The sequence below is a fragment of the Vicugna pacos genome, chromosome 14, assembly GCF_048564905.1.
Source record: "Vicugna pacos chromosome 14, VicPac4, whole genome shotgun sequence".
In the NCBI taxonomy this organism is placed as follows: domain Eukaryota; kingdom Metazoa; phylum Chordata; class Mammalia; order Artiodactyla; family Camelidae; genus Vicugna; species Vicugna pacos.
In genome coordinates this window covers 29,616,265-29,634,238 of record NC_133000.1, presented here as the reverse complement: position 1 = coordinate 29,634,238, position 17,974 = coordinate 29,616,265, and the positions used below count along the sequence as shown (strand labels likewise).

Below are 17,974 nucleotides of genomic sequence, written 5' to 3'. Positions count from 1 at the left end.
ATTACACTTCTCTGTTCCTTTCTCAGCTTTTTACACCCTGGGTTCCCAAATATTATTTTCCTCATTGCAATATTTAAAATAGCCATGTTCCTGTGGAAGACATGAGAATTTTAGGATGGATTTCAGTAGAGCTTTTCCAGTGCTACTTCTTTCAAGAATATGTCCTGAATCCTGAATCTAGAACTCGAAGAATGCTGGTCATTAAGAAAAGTAATATGAAAGACAGCTATCTGGTTTTCCAGTAGTAAGAAATTTCCTATCACAGGCAGTTAAGAATGGGGCTGGTCCAAGTGTTTATAAAGGCTTAGTCCCTAAACCTGTTGCTCTACCTGCAAAACCTACACAATGGAAATGCCAAACTAAAGAAAATAAAGTTGGGATTTCTTTCCCTCACGAGTCTACGTATGGTGTTAGTGACTTCAATACTTTTAAATCAACTGCCAAGAATTTAACCCACCAACAATTTCAGTTAAAGAGTGTAGTCACTCAAATTCCTCTTCATCTGTTGACAAACTTAATCAGCAGTCTTGCGTAAACAAACTGACATGCATGCACACTGATAAGAAGAGTAAATTTTTGAAAGTTTTGCAAAGGGACAGAGTAGAAGAGCAACATGCAGATGAGAGCCATGCTAGCTCAGAAAAGGTTGTTAAAGGAGATGGACTGTCAAGAAGATAGTGAAAATGATGAAAAATGTGCTCCCTTAATGGAGGATTACTTTACTCTAAATAGAAAAGTACCAGGAAGCTATAGACATGAGAAAACCATTATTGGAAATGCAAGAACTACAGTGAATTGCAAGAGAATAAACATGAAACTGTAAATAAAAATAAATAAAAATAAAAATATCAAAATCATAAAAGATGGAAGAGGGGAACAAGAACAAATTGAACTCATACAATTCAATTCTATGCTTCAATTTCAAATATAATATGCAAATCTGTATTCTTCAAAACCTTATAAAATGACTTTCTGGACTCTATTATCCTAAGTTTAATACAGCATTCAGAGTGCATCTTCTCATCTACATTGTCAGAAACCATGCCATTTTTCAGTTATCTAATTGTTGATTTATTTCCATTTTGTTTATTTTACTTTCTGTGCTATTATTTTAGCTTTGGCCTCAGAAACATTCTTTCATATTAATTCTGCATTTGACTATCTTTCAACTTTCTCAGGCACACATGATGATGGGGTTTAAATCAATTTATCCTTTGATATTATGGCCTATTTCTTATTCTAATGCATGTGATCAAATTGCTGTTTATTTGTCTGATGACTGTTATTATCAAATATTTCAGCATGTGAGTTTCTGTTATTCAAGAGAATTTAAGTCAACAAACGTATATAACAAGCATGTTTCAAAAAGAAAAACTATTCATGTCATAACACTTTATAATTTTTAATTTGGAAGATTTGTTGCAGATGTTACAGATATAATAAAGCCTACTGTCAGTGAAATAGAAACCTGATTCCAGATAAGTGACTTGACATTTTCAAGGTCTCACTGCTATTTTGAATGAACTAAGTATAAAATATCAAATTCTTTAATATTTCTTTTTTAACACTGAAAACAACTAAGCTATTTCTTGCCCCATTTCTTTAACTTGGATTATCAAAATGAGTTTAATAAAACCCTGCAAACTAAATATCACATTATCCATAATAACACATATCTCAAAGTTTATATTAAGTGGAAAGATTGATCTAAAATGCTAAGAGAATAAGAGGTCATGGCTTAATGCAAAATCACCATGGAAACAGCTTTCATGGTCAATTTGTAGGAAGATGTCAAAAGGCAGTAAATTGTGACTTTTTTCCAAAGCACTGTCTATGAATCTATCTCTGCTTTCATTATGGCATTTGTCTAAGTTTTTGTAGATTTCTATTCTGACAAGCACAAAAGTCTGCACTAAGTTGTACCTGTCATTTGTGATGAGGCTGTTGAACAGAAATGCAGCATAGCAGTCTGTTTATTCTTGAGCCACATTCAGGTAGATGCCAACTCCTATCTCTTTGAGAAGGTGAACAGGCTAAACTCAGGAAAAGTGGTATCTTTCAGTATCCAAGCTTCCGCTAAGAACCATGAAGTGAAACTTATTGATTAACGTCATGTGCTTAGTCCATGGCATCAACTTTTCTATAAGTTAAAAGATAACTATCTAAATATATATATAGACAGAAATAGACAAAATAATATTTCAAGCTAATAAATAGTATTTCCAAATCATAAAAAATCTTTAAAAATTATACAATTCAGATATTAGTTTTTCATTGTTATACAATTTTATATAGCAGCCTTTATGATAAACTTTATCTTTTTATCTTATGTAAATCAGGGCTCTATCAAAAGAATGATTACTTTTTATTAATATGAGACTACAATTTACTATAAAATATTTCTATCTGTGTTTTACCTATTGAATAGAAGAGTTAAGTATACTAGAAACTGATCTTTAGTCCCTGCAAGACATCAGTTTTGGATGTATTATGAACTTATAAGTATATAAATAAGAGTTTTATTTTCACTAATTATTTATTTATATGAATCTTCATGTATTTATATAGAAATTTATTTCTATATAGTTTCCAAAAGAGTTCAATATTTAGTTTTGCAGACTTGGGTGGAAAAGTATATGTTCTCAGATGGGGACTGACATACCAAGATAAGACAGAATTAGTTTTTGATAACATACTGATAAAATAGTAAGATGTTATAGTCTTAAAATAAATGTAACTTATTTACCATTATAATTATCTTTTTGGTTCTCAGTCTTAACAGTTCTACATTTCCAGTTTGCTGATAGATTACTTTAGTCCAGTGATAAATTATAAAACTTGTTGTTTTGGGGCCTGTGAAATTTTCTATATTTTTGGATATTCAAGGTTTTCTGTACCTCTATCAGAATTATCTTTCTAATAGATCTAATAAACAAATTGTTTAGTGAATTAATTCTTCTTATCAAACTAGTATTGTCTAAATGGGGAAGGTGGTAAAAGCATTCCATACTCTTTACTCATGATCTGTAGCTTAAAATATTTTGAGTCTTCAGGATACTTAGATTTGAGTTTAAACTTATGGCTAAATATCATGAAGTCAGTACAAGATCACATAACTCTGGGAAAAAAGAAGTTCTCTTCTAATACTTCACATTTATTTGTTTTAAATATCAAAGATCAATAGATTGATATTCAGCTGTTTCTAATTTTAAAAATAATTGAAACCTCTAAGAACTTGAAAACATTGATTGGTATTTTAAAAACTGTTAAAAATTAAAGGCCAGATCATTAATTAATTCTAACTCCAACTGCTTTTCATATTTAAAATAATATTTTAGATACTAGAAGAAATTTCTTTTTTTTCCCAGTATATACATTCCCACAGAGACCCAAAATAAATCTTCCATTTTTAAAGAAAAACCTTTTAATAGGAAAAAGAAGTACATGTTAGTTTAAAATGCTCTAGTATTCATGATAGAAAAAAAAAGCTAACTCAAAGATCTAACAAATCAATTGTAAATTGATTAGATGTTTAGAATATATATTTAAAACCTAATATAACATAAGTAGATAAATAAACAATTACCTAATGAGGAGATTCCTTGTTGAAGCACAAAGATTCCTCATTTGGTTATGATAGCTTTTGAAAATATTTGACAATTTCTGATTCACATATTTGTTAAAATACATTAGAGAGCATTATCTGTTCTCTAAAAGAGTAACTAATGAGATGATTCTAGTCTATGGATTTTTTTCCTAGATATTTTGTATCCACACCGGTGTCTGAGTAAAAATTTATTTTGAAAGCTATAGTGTGTGTATGTATACACATGTACTTAAATAAAGGCTTTGGTATAAAAATCTAGCTTCCTTGGATGTACTATATTTTATAAAATTGTCTTTAAAACAATACAGTTCATTTTCCAAAGTTTTAAAAGAAAATTGAAATTTCCAAGAGTAACATCTTTATAAAAGAAAAGTTACACAAATGTATTTTATTAATACAATAACCACAAATATAGGAAAAAATTCAAGTGACTTTGAAATAAAATTATTAGGCTGTGGTTCTTGGCAAGATTGTCTTAAATGTGTAAGAAAGGGAGGTTAAGACTAATTGTAAAGTCACACTGCTAGTAGTAATGTAAAACTATTTTTCTGAGATGCAGATGAGTAATTATATTGGTGTCTATTTAATATGGGAAGAAAAAGATAATGATTACATATACAGTTCTGAATTAAAATTTTACATTTGAACTAATCATGCATTTTAGACTTAATATGTATTTCCTAGTTCCCTTCCTTGAAGAGGCCTAGAAGCACTGATAATACCAAAGGGAAAAAGCACCACTAAGGTCCACACTGTAACCCCTAAATATCATTTCTCATCTGATTAACTAAGCAATTCTTGGATTTCAGACATGGGAAGAAAGTGTACAAAATAATTTGGGAACATTCTCTCATATCAAAAGAAAGATTTTATGGAAAGAAACTAAAAATTTACAAGAGTCATGTCAACAGGATTCAGGAATCAAATTAAATAAGTTTTCATGAGATAAATTTGGCTACATTTAAGCATCAACAGGGATAAAAAATGTTGGATTTAAACACATAAAATGTTAAAACCCATGAAATCATAATGGCACTCAAAAACAACAAACAACCTCATCAAGTGATATCAGTTGTGCTCTACACTGGAATTTGACACAACATTGTAAAATGATTATAACTCAATAAAAAATGTTAAAAAAAGTGCTATCAGGAAATGAACTATTATTTAGGAAAATAATAACGTTTCTTAGTATTCTTTAGAGTAATCAACTAGTTGAGAATATATAATTAACTTTCTTAATCTGGAACTCGCTGTCTGCATGGAGAGGTTGGTGGGGACAGAGAGGGAACCTCTGAGGCTCAGATCTGTGCAGAGGGGCCCTTGAGTAAAAGAACTAAGTGAAATGGGCACAAAAGTTCCCTGAGACACCCAGTGCTAGATGCCAGCCATCAGGGATAGGCCTGGATGGCTGTCTGAGCCAGGTGGAGGACTGGGGCCTACTGCACAAAGGCAAGCTCAGGAGATTGGCGTACACAGTGCACCATGGCTGGGAGTGTATACAGAACAGAATAGCCTGGGTCCCTCATTTAAAAAAGAAAGAAATAAAGAAAGAAGGCAATACTGTGAGTGCACATTAGAGGGAGGGACACAAAAGAGCTGGGCCCTAGCCTTTGTCTCCACAGAACTTGTGGCACCATTGCTGGCTCATTCGTGGGTGAAGATGGGTAGGGCTTGACTATAGCCACCATATTCCCATCTCCTAGTCAGAGGTGAGGTTGAAACTTGAATGCATACCAAGGGGCTCTGTAATTTCATAGGCTGGACCTGTGCCTCTAAGATAAATGAGCATGGAGTGGAGTTCTGGCACAGAGCAAGGGCAAGGGCTGGAGTGGCCATTTTCTGTGAGGCCACCCACAGTGATCAGACACTGGGCTGAGAATTGTACTGACCTGATGGGGTCACCTGTGGGACTCTGGACAAGCCAATGGAGTTTGCACAGCATAGCATATGCAGGAGCAGTGATTGGTACTGGGGAAGGTGTTGACCTGATAGGGCACCATGATCCAGGTGTGAAACCCAGAAGTCAACAGAAATGCACTAGTAGCTCTGAGGGCAGAGACACCAGAGCAGCACTATGACATTTCCATAGCTAAAGAGGGGACAAGGGCAGAGTCAATGAAGAGTACTTAAAGCACTCCAACCCCACCTACTATGCACCAAAGCACAGAAATGGGTCTGGAAATCTCCATTTCAACAAAAGGGAAAAGGGCCCAGTCCCTTTCAGGGCTGTGACAACCACAGAATGGAAAGGAGACCCCGCTCAACAACCAGGGCAGTCTCTGGTCACCATAACTTTGGCCACACCCCCAATCAAAGGGGTAACAGCCATCACACATGGAAGAAAGGCATAGCAACCATCCATACTGAAAGCACACCTTGGAACAATATTATTATGGCACACAGTTTACACAGGAAAGTATCCTTTAAAAAAAAAAAAAAACTCTTCAGAACCACAGTAGATGATTGATACTCCATAGTCCATAATGCTAAAGAGATATAAGTAAAATGAAGAAGCAGAAGAGCTACTCCCAATTAACAAAATAAGAGAAATCCCCAGAAAGGACAATCAGTAAAAGAGACCTTGATAGTCTACTAGATCATAACTTTATAAAAAGGAGTGATCAAAGCACTGAAGGAACTAAAAGGGACTATGAAAACAGACAGAGAATATTTTGAAAAGGAAATTGAAATTGTAAAGAGGAGCTGATTAAAAACAGAAATCTCAAAGACTGAGATAAAGCTGAGATAAAGGCAGTCAAAAGCAGACTAGACAATGCAGAGGAATGAATAAGTGACTTAGAATACAGGAAAACACAAGTCAAAAGTCTACAAACAATAAATTCTGGAGAGAGTGTGGAGAAAAGGGAACCCTCCTACACTGTTGGTGGGAATGCATTTGGTGCAACCATTGTGGAGAACAGTACGGAGAGTTCTCAAAAGACTGAAAATAGACTACCATATGACCCAGCAATCCCACTCCTGGGCATATATACAGAAGGAACCCTAATTCAAAAAGACGCCTGTACTCCAATGTTCATAGCAACACTATTTACAATAGCCAAGACATGGAAACAACTTAAAGTACATCAACACATGACTAGATGTTGTGGTATAATTATACAATGGAATACTACTCAGCCATTAAAAACAGGAAAATAATGCCACTTGTAGCAGCATGAATGGAAATGGAGAATGACATTCTAAGTGAAGTAAACCAGAAAGAGGAAAATATCATATGATATCACTTATATGTAGAATGTTAAAAAAAAAAAAAGGACAAACTTGCAAAAGAGAAACAGACTCACAGACATAAAAAACAAACTTATGGTTACCAGGGGAGGAATGGGGTAGGGAAGGATAAATTGGGAATTCAAGATTTGCAGATACTAACTGCTATACATAAAATAGATAACAACAATTCTATACTGTATAGCACAGGGAACTATATTCAGTATCTTGTAGTAACTTATGGTCAAAAAATATGAAAATGAATATATGCATGTTCCTATATGACTAAAGTATTTTGCTGCACACCAGAAATGTATACATTGTAAGCTGACTGTACTTCAATAAAAATATATTAAAAAGAAACATTTGAATCAGAAAGCTTTCTTTTGACCCAGAGATATGAAATTGATCCTTCCACAGAATAATGTACATAGAGCTGACCAGAATGTAATGATCTCAAAAGTAAGAGAGTAAATGACATCAGTGCAAAACAAACTTTATTTCCCTTTAGCTTATAGAATCATACATATGAAAAAGAGAGACTTTTTTAATGAAATATGATGTTTTTATTATATTATGTACCATGTAAAATGTTTGAGAAGTGCTGTTTTGTAGTGCCCCTGACTAATCATGTGTTGCATATAAAGACTGTTATTTCAGTACAGCATTTAAAATGAACACATTTGTTTGATAATTTGTCCTTCACAAATATTTACATAAAATAATAAATAAAAAATCAGTTTCCAGCTCTTTAAAAATATATTTTTATTTTCTTTACTATGTAATTCTTTCAGTGCTTAATCAATTACACATAATATTTAGCGCTACATTCATTAAATGAAGACATGCATTATTACCTCCAATAATTCAGAATTGAGACTGAATGGGAGTTTTTGAGTATGAAGGAACTTGATAGCACATATGATTCCCTTTATTCCCATATGAAGCAGTTCATAACATCATACTGATTGATTTAATTGTTCATGCTTATTATTATATTTTTTGTTTCAGTGACTTTTCCATTCTTTTATCTGAAGGACTTAGTGTTCTAAAATAGTCAGGAAGTGAAAATATACAACAAAATTGTCATTCCCTGCAACAATTAAATGAACTTTTTTCTCTCTGAAACAAATGTTAACTACAAGAATTTCTCTCTGCAAATGCCATGCTGAACCATGGCCAATTCATTCTTCTCAGCTGTGTTCATGATGGACCCACAGGCTCTGCAATTCTTTTCCTACTAAAATTGGACAATTTGGGTAACTCAAAGAAAAGCTGCTGCTCACTGACATAGTAAGTGACAAGCTTACCTTTGTAGAAACAAATAATTCCTCTTCCCCACACTGAAACACACACCTTTACAAATCTGTCAATCACTAGGTTTGAAGGAGCCTGTATTGTATTTCAAACTTACCTAGAAAATAAAGTAATAACACAAATATGGCAACCTTTTTTTCAGACATTGGGCATCTTGTCAATTTGAATAATACTGTCAAAAATTAAGACCTAAAAAAATTAAGAATTAAGACCTGATTTAAAGGTACAAAAACAAAAGTTAAAATTATGAGTCCCCCCCAAAAGATGTAATTGATAGACATTTAGATTTATATAGACAATCTAAGTAGTAATTTTTTATGCCTTCTGAACAAATATTTTGTTGCATATTTTTTGAGGAAAAGTGTACTATCAGCAATGGAATTGTCCAACTCCATTGTCTTTTTAAAAGATAACAGCAGTGTTCTCACTCTGATGTTGAATGCTTTGAAAGGCCAGACCTCATCAGTTCTAACAATTGTTCTGTGGCTTACACCCTGCACACTGAATACACTGCACTTAAAGGTTTCCCTCATATTTCTTCAGAATGATATGCTTCTTTCCATTTATTCATAAATTTATAACTTTATTCTCTATTTTTCTGCAATCATTTCACTGTCACAAAATAGTTCAGATTTTTCCCCTTTTCTCTATTTTTCTCTTATACACTTTAGCTGTTTTCCATAAATTTAAAACATTCAAAATTATCATTGTATAACTCTAGGTAATACTTTTAATAGTGTGATGAAAAATAAGTATCATGGATAATGATGTATATAACTAAGATTTGCAGTCTACTATTCACTATTATATGAGTAAATATTATAAAGATGAAAGGTACTAAAAATTTATTAAATCAATATATATTCTTTATTTCACCTGATTTTAAATTCTAAATTGTTATTATATAATGTATTTTGATCATTAAAATAGCAACTCTTTCCAGCCTAACTTTATATTAAGGAGTAACACAGAATTTGTAATAAGTTCCTGCAATCTAGGTCCATGTGAACAGTAGCAAGGATTGGATATTTGGTACTATATAACACAGTAAAAAGCACCTGAACTAGAAATGGCTGAGAAGACTGGCTTGTGTGTATTTCAGTTGTTATCAAACTTTAAAAAATATAGAATCTGGATGGTCAGTCTTTTGGGGATATTTCACCTGTCTTGTGACTATTATATTTCACTTGTAGTCCTTAACTGTTTTAGCTATATGAGAATACCAGTTCCATGATGGTAGTATTCTAATTGTGTGGTAGTATTCTAATTGTGCATTTTCTATGTTGTCAGTATTTCAGTAAGTGCATCTTGGGTCCAGAGTAGGAAGATTATAGACATATATCCAACTTTTAAATTATGGAAATCTTGGTAGAAACATGATAGATTTTGAATAAATAATTTAAAATTGTTTGTTGACAATGTATCTATTCATTTTCTTTTAAATGAACTGTTTCTGAAAGGAACATACAGACTAACCATTTTAGAGTGTGGATATTTTCTTTTGAATACTAATTTCCTAGAAAGGAATTTTAAGTAATTTCTATGTAAATATGGATTCATATGCTTTGAATAATTCAAGTAAGATCTAATTGTTCTGATTTAAATTTTCTGTCTCTACAAACACTACGATTCCCTAAGTGGGAACATTCCACTTATATTTCATAAATTATAGTAACAATGAATAACATAACTATGAGTTTAAAAATAAGAATTAAACCATTATGTCTCTAAAATGCACACAATATCGTCAAATTGAAAAAATAAAGCTGCACAAATTAAAATATGCTAAAATATGGCACTTGTTTAATTTATATCTTTAATATTCTATATAGTAGATGTCATTCATATATATAATTGGCTTTTATGAGTTATTCTGTTTGTTTCCTCATAAAATATTTTGTCAGTAGTAAGCATGGCAATTCAAATATAACAGAGTAAGATATATTAGAAATTTTTAATACTGTAGCTATTCTTCTTCTGAAAAGCCCACAGAGTGTTAAGATATTTTCAATACAAAAGATCAAAAATTGACCTATCCTTGTATGAAATGTCATTCAACTAAATGTCTCTACTTTCACATGATGGACTTTTCAAATCAAAGTAAAATCAATTGAATGTAAATACACTAAATACTTAACTAAGTCTTAGAGTTACTCTATACATTCTTTGGAAATATCATAGGCAGTTAATTGGAATGAATCCACTACTATGCATTTTTATATAAAGAATGTGGTTGCTGAAATGTCTAGTTAATATCCATCACATCATACTTATAAAGATTTCTTTACTTGTGATGAGAATTTTCATATCTACTCTCTTAGGAACTTTCAAACATGTAATACCATATTGTTCAGTGTAGTCACCATGCTGTACATTATATTCCATGACATTTATTTTATAACTGGAAGTTTGTACGTTTGATCCCCATAGCACATTTTGTTCACACTACCTCCACCTCTAACAATGACCAATCTGTTCTTTGTATTATGAGCTTTGTTTGTTTGTTTGTTTACATTTTTCATGTACATGAGATTGTACAGCATTTGCTTTCTTTTCTTGACTTATTTAACTGAGCATAATGCCCTCAGAATCTACCCATGTTGTCACAAATGGCAAGATTTCCCTTTTTATGGCACCAACAGTGCACAGGGGTTCCCTTTTCTCCACATTCACACCAGCACTTGGTATTCCTTGACATTTTGACAATAGCCATTTTAACAGATGTGAGGTAATATCTTATTGTGGTTTTGATTTGCATTTCCCTGGTGATTAATGATGTTAAATACTTTTTAATATCTTTTGACTATTTCTTTGTCTTAGGAAAAATGTTTATTCAGATATTCCACCCCTTTTCTAAGTTGGATTTCTTTTTGCTATTGAGATAGATGAATTCTTTATATATTTTGGATATTAACTTAGTTACAATTTGCAAATTCTTTCTATTTTGTAGGTTGCCTTTTCATTTTGTTGATGGTTTTCTTTCCTGTGCAGAAATATTTTACTTTGATGTAGTCTCAATTGCTGACTTTTGCTTTATTGTCTTTACTTGTGGTGTCAAATTATAAAAAATATCATCACCAAGACTGATGTCAAGGAGCTTATTGCCAATGTTTTTGTCTAAGAATTTTATTGTTTTGTATCTTATGTTCAAGTCTAATTTATGATTATAGAGGAGTTTGCAGCCATTTAATTTTTTTAAAAAGCCCCTTTCTTTCTCTCTTCTCCTTCTAGAACTCCTATAATGCAAATGCTGATTTGCCCAATGATGTCCCATAAGTCCCTTATCCCCTCCTGATGCCTATTTTTGCTGTTAATTGGATGATTTCCATTGCCTTGTCTTTGATTTCACTGATTCTTTGGTCTATTAATACAGTCTACTGTTGAACCTGTGTAGTGTATTTTTCAGTTCAGTTTTTGTGTTCTTCAGCTGTGACTTCTATTTTGCAATTTTTCATTTTCTTTATCTTTGCTGACATTTTCACATGTGTTTATACCTTCTTGTTTTTTTTTTCCAAGATTGGTAATCATCTTTATGACCAATAACTTGAACTCTTTATCAGAAATATCACTTGCCTTTGTTTCATGGAGAATTTTTTGAGGTTTTATCTTTTTAAAAGCATATCCCTCTGTTTCTTACTTTCCTTAATTGTATGGTTTGGTTATATGTATTAAGATAAATGAGTTACCTCTTAGTCTTGAGGGATGACCTCATGTAGGAGATTAACTTATAGTTCAATTCTACCCTAACTTTTGATTGTTTTCAGAATGTTGTTATTGTCTAGGTAGCTTATTTTATTTTTAGTGGCTCCCAGGAGTTGAGAGTATGTCAAGACCTGTCAGTGTCCCAGAGGGGAGAATCTCAGTCAACACCTAGATTCAAGCTGAATGAAAGCCAGAACCCCTCAGGCAGCAGCTCTTAAAAATATGTATGTATTTGTAATCCCATGAGACCATAAGCCTAAATTCCACTGGCCAGAATTAGATAATGTAGAGTTCTCCCCTGGAAAAGAGTTCCAGTAATTGCCTTGCCAAATGAGTATTAAAGCTTCTTCCTGGGGAGAAACCAGCAACCTAGAGTGAAACAGAGAGAGAGAGAGAGCAAAAAGATAGTACCTACCAGCCTACATCCTTGGGAAACCTTCAGAAAGTCTCTAGATCTATGTCAAACCAGATGCCTTCATCTTAGGTCAAATATTTAGGCAAGCAAATAGTCGTCTTTCACAGAAAGAATGAGGTGCTTCAGCATGCTGTTTGCACTGTTCCCTGGGGATTGTTGCCAGTCAAAATCTGTTTCTCTGTTATTTACAGTACTAAGGGACCCAGAGGTGCAAACCTCATTGGCCACCACAACAGGTGAAGAATGGGCTTTCCTTAGGCAGCAGCCACATAAGTCAGGGAACCAGATATAAAATCCTGGGCAAATACACCTGTGAACAAGCTCTTCTCTGGGAGATAATGGCACGTTTGAGGCAGTAGAGGAATAATGCGAATATTGTGCCTGACTTTCAAGGTCTCTGGAGAGGGTTACAGTAGGCTTTTGATTATGTGTTTAAGTAGAAGGCTGCCCCTCAGGCCACAGCTATAAAGATAAGCTAATAGGCCTCTTTCAGAGAAAGAATGTATACCCTTGTGTACCCTGATGATGGTAGCCAGCCAAGAACTCCCTGTTTATTACAATTCCATGGGACCCAGGAACACACACCTCATTGATCACCAAAACCAGTAATCTAGAGATGTCCACTTGATGCAGGAAAAATGGATCTGGGGTGTGAGAAGAGGTCTCATGTCTCAGTTGTCCTAAGTCTCAGTTGAGTCCCTGGGGATGTGCCCCATCAATTGTGGGTCCTTGCCTTTATGCAGGAAATAATTTAAGAGCAAGCCACAGTTGAGTAAAGGTAGATTTATTTACAGAGATACATACTGCATAGAGTGTAGGCTGTTTCAAAAGGCAAGAGAAAGGCCACAAGGTGTTGGGTGCTCAGATTAGAGTAAAAGTAGTTACAGACTCCATAGACAGTGTGTGGGCCATCTCTGAAGATGAAGGAGTGAGAAGCGGCCACAAATCCCCATGTTGCCTGTTTTTATGTGCTCTGTAGCTTCATATGCTAACAAGTGGGAGGACCATTTTAACTACCCTGGGGAAGTGGCTGGGATTCCCAGGAAGTTGGCCATTGCCCACTCTTTGACCTTTTATGGTTAGCCTCGGAACTGTTATGGTGCCTTTGGGCATGTCATTCACCATGTTAATATATTACAATGGGCATATAATGAATCTCAAGTTCTACTAGAAATGAAATAGCTCACCATCTTATGCCTCAAGGCCTAATGCAAGTTGAATCTTCTACCAGTTTAATCTTAATTGCTGCACCATTCCTTAAATGGCTGTGCCCTGTCCCTTTGCATCCTATCTCACATAGACAGCAGCCACTTATTTTGGGTGGTATAAGCTCCTCTGTGGGAGATACTAGTGTGCTGGAGTGAGGTAGAGGGAGATTTCTAAAATGACATCCACCATCCTTTATTCCCTGAGAACGGCTCAGTAGGCCCCTAATTATATACCATAACAGAAGGCCTCCCCTCAGAATGAAACTCCAGGATAAGGAAATAGGCCGGTTTCACAGAGGAGTGTGTTTCATTCTGTTATCTGTAGGGATAGCAGCAAGCCAAGAACTATCTCAGACGGTTACGGTTCCGTAAGATCCAGAATCACAAGCCCTGCTGGCCAACAGAGCTAGGCTAATGAGGGGGCATCCCCTGAGTCTCAGCTGCAAAAGATTTGGCATCAATTCTAGTAAAATATCCCTCCAGAAGATACTGGAGCTCTGGAAATCAGCACAAGGGAAATGCAAAGATGGCGCCTGTCAGCTGGAGCAAGTCAGAGAGAAAGCATAAAAAGGTGCTTGACAGCCTCTGTCCCTGGAGAGTATTTCAGTAAGTCCCTCAATTTAAGGCCATCACTTTAAATAAGAAAATGAGCCTCTTTCACAGAAAGGCTGGGCACCTTTAAATTGGCTTCTGCTGCACTGAACCTTGGGGTGGGTAAGTCCACAAAATATTCCTTTAACTGTTTCTCACTATAGCCATGAGGGTCTTGTGGACATCAAACCCCATTGTTTTTGAAAGTTAAATTTTTATGGGCTAGTCTCTCAGGTGGAGATCTTAAAATTTGAGGTACCTGATGTAGTATTTAAACCTTTCATTCCTCAGGGAGAAGCTCAGGGTTTTCAGTTTCCTTCTGATTATGGGTCACTACTTTGGGAATGGAGTTTATGATGAGACTCAGCTTCTTCAATCAGCTTTGATAATGTGTTTGTTTGTTTTGTATTTATCCAGTTTACTGGAGTTTCTTAATTAGTCTTGTTACCCCAAAAGGTAAAGATGCCAGTTCTTGTTTTACCTGAAAGGTAAGATTTATATATGGAAGATGGAAATCATTGTGTAGCAAAAATATTTTTAAAAGATTTACTTAAGAAAGGAAATGAGAGGTGGGCTGATTCAAGGAAGGAAAATTGGTAGCTTTTGTCTTCTTTCTTTTATATTCTCAATTAGAGGTTTTTTTCAATCAATTGACAGCTCTTATCTTTGGAATGCTTAGTCACATTTGGTCTCTTTTGCATATGCCCTTACCACGGTGTATGCAGAAAAACCCATGGAGGAGACTAAATTACAATGTTAATTATAACACAGTGAACATTGGGTCATGTCTGGTCAAGTCCTTTCTGCTACCTCACAGTCATAGCTGTAGGGTTTTAAATGGTTTCTTGTGGGCACTCATTTAGAAGAGGTAAAGTCTCTTTATGCTGGAGGTGGGACATACTTCCATCTTCTGGACCATCCTCCCTCTTTTCCACCTATCTGCCTTGTGCCTCCACTTATCTAACTACCTAACAGTCTTATGGTTTTTTCTAGAGGAAATTATTTCACATATAACTGTAGATTCAGTGTATCTTTAGGCGTAGATAAATTCAGTATCTTCCTACATCAACATCTTACACTGAAAACTTTAGAAACTTCAGATATTATGGTGTACTACTTCATTCTCACAGCATTATTCCAACAGGTTGTAGATTTGGGAAACAAACACTAAGATGGAAATTTGTGTAGATAAGTTTAATGGATAGTGTTCTCAGAAAGAACCTACTGAGAAGGACAGTAAAGGGCAAATAGAGAAGTTGAGTTCTATTTTTTTTTCAAATAATTCTTCTCAGTTGGCATCAGCTGGTCTCCCAGAGACCACTTCAGATTTAAATGAAAGAAAGGGAGACATAATTTGTACCTCTTTATATAGATCAACCATTTTTACAGCTGCTCACTGAAGGGACCATGTCTTTGATCAAAGAAGTACCTTAGACTGGGGTAATTGCTGGGGAAATATTCTGCTGTGAACCATCAGCATGTCATGCTGCTGGCCCTGGGGAATCAATGCCTTTATTTTAAAAAGGGAGGATCTGGATGATGCATCCAGTGCAACTCCTACAGTTAACACCTTACAACATTTTTGAAGTATATTTAAGCTATGTTAATTACAAGTGTACAACATAGTGACTTGATTATTCTATGCATTACAAAATGATGATCAAGGTAAGTTTGGTATTTCCATACTGTTTTCAACAGAGACTGTGCCAATTTACATTCCAACCAACAGTATACAAAGATTCCCTTTTCTCCACATACTTTCCAACACTTTTTTCTTTTTAGACTTTTGTCTTCTTCCTGAAATTAGAGAAAAGGCTTTCAGATTTTCACCACTGAATATTATGTTGGCTGTGGATTTATCATAAATGACCTTTATTATATTCAAATATATTCCCTTAATGCCCTTTTGGTGAGAGCTTTTATTTAAATTATGAATGGATGTTGAATTCTGTCAAAAGCTTATTCTGCATATATTGAGATAATCATGTGATTTATATCCTTCCTTTTGTTAATGTGGTGTATCACATTGATTGATTTGTGAACTATCCTTGTGACACTAGAGTAAATCCAACTTGATCACAGTGTATGATCCTTTTTCTATATTGTTGGATTTGATTTGCTGTTGTTTTGTTGAGGATTTTTGCATTTATATTATCAAGGATATTGGCCTGTATTTTTCCCTTTTTTTGTGTGTTTTTTTCTGGTTTTTATATCAGGGTAATAATGGTGGCCTGACATGAAAAATGTGGGAGTGTTCTCTCCTCTTCAGTTTTTTTTTTTGGGGGGGGGGAATTTTTTGAGAAAGATGGACATTAGTTCTTTTTTATGATTGGTAGGATTCCCTTATGAAGCCAGTTGGTCATGGAGTTTCACTTCCTGGTAATGTTTTGATTCCAAATTCAATTTCACTACCAGTAACTGGTTTGTTCACATTGTTTTTTCTTCTTGATTCAGTTTTAGAAGGTTGTATGATTCTAGAAATTTGTCCATTACTCCTAAATTTTCCATTTTTTGGGCATATAACTGTAATATTCTTTTAAGACTTTTTGAATCTCTGTGTTATTATTTTTTATTTTATTTGTTTTTAGTTTTCTTAGTAACCTCCATAATGATTAGCAAAGAGGCTTCCTCTTCTTTGCATGTTTGCTAACAATGTTTTGATGTCTTTTTGATAATAACCATTGTAAGCGGTGTGAGGTGGTTTGATTTGCATTTCCCTGATGATTAGTGATGTTGACAGTCTTTTAATGTGTGTGTTGGCTATATGTACATAGCATTTGCAAAAATGTCTATTCAGAACCTCTGCCCATTTTCCATTTTTCAACTGGGTTGTTTTGTGTGTGTGTGTGTCTGTTGATTTGTGTAAATTCATTTTATATTTTGGATAATAATTATCAATTATCTTCACCAATATCTTGTCCTATCCAGTAAGCTTTTTCATTTTTGTTTGTTAATAGTTTCCTTCTATGAGGAAAAGCTTTTTAGTTAAGTGTAGTTTCATTTGTTTATTTTTGCTTTTGCTTCCCTTGATTGGGGAGAGAGATCCAGAATCCCCATTTCTGTGACAGCTAGAACTCTGATCACCATAGCCTCTCATGTTGTGACTGCTGTATGTTTATTTATTTTTTTAATTGAGCAGAGAAGTTCCAAGATAAGTTCAAGAGGATTACCTGAGTTCCAGATACATTTTTTATTGATCACATTAAACTACAACAATCTCATATTAGTTACTCCTTCCAGGATCATAACTTATTTTCTTGCCTGTTGTTCTCTTGACATAGGAAACCTATATCCTCTTATCAACTGGCTCAGAGAATTAAATTGAAATAAGACAACAGATTAACAGGAGAAAAACATAGAAAGTAATATATGCTTTAAATGATATGGAAGCTTTTATAAGGAAATGAAGACCTAAAGAAATGGTAAAACCTAAATGCTTTATAATATGTTGAACACAAAGAAACAATTGTGGAAAAGTAACTAACCTAAATGCTAAAATAAGATAGGAATTATTTTAACAAGAATATTTTAAAATAAGTGTTGTACAATTATTTTGTACAAAATTATCTCATCTGTGAGTGGCTCCCTTTCAAAGAATGTTTCTTTTTTTCCTAGTTTAGGGAGGGCATCTTTCACACTGGAGTTTTTATCTCATTTTCAGGATGAAAAGATTAGATTAGAATACCTTGCTTATATTTACTTTTTTCCAAGTGCTTTTAGCCAAATGTGCCACCCTTCAGAGTTTAATAGAGCACTTCAATTCTTAGATTCAGAACCACTAAGTTCATAGTAACAAACTGGGTTTCAAAGATAGGATCTCAAAGACCCAGACTAGAGCACTCACTACAACTACTTTGACCAGCATTGATTGTGCTGAGAGTGGGGAACACATCCTGTGCTGTG

At 34.2% G+C, this 17,974-nt stretch overlaps 1 pseudogene; it reads left to right on the top strand.

Annotated features, from left to right (window-relative positions):
- Positions 1-678, top strand: part of LOC102544643 (vasculin-like) — a 143,310-nt pseudogene extending 142,632 nt beyond the window's left edge.
- Positions 679-17,974: the final 17,296 nt, after the last annotated feature.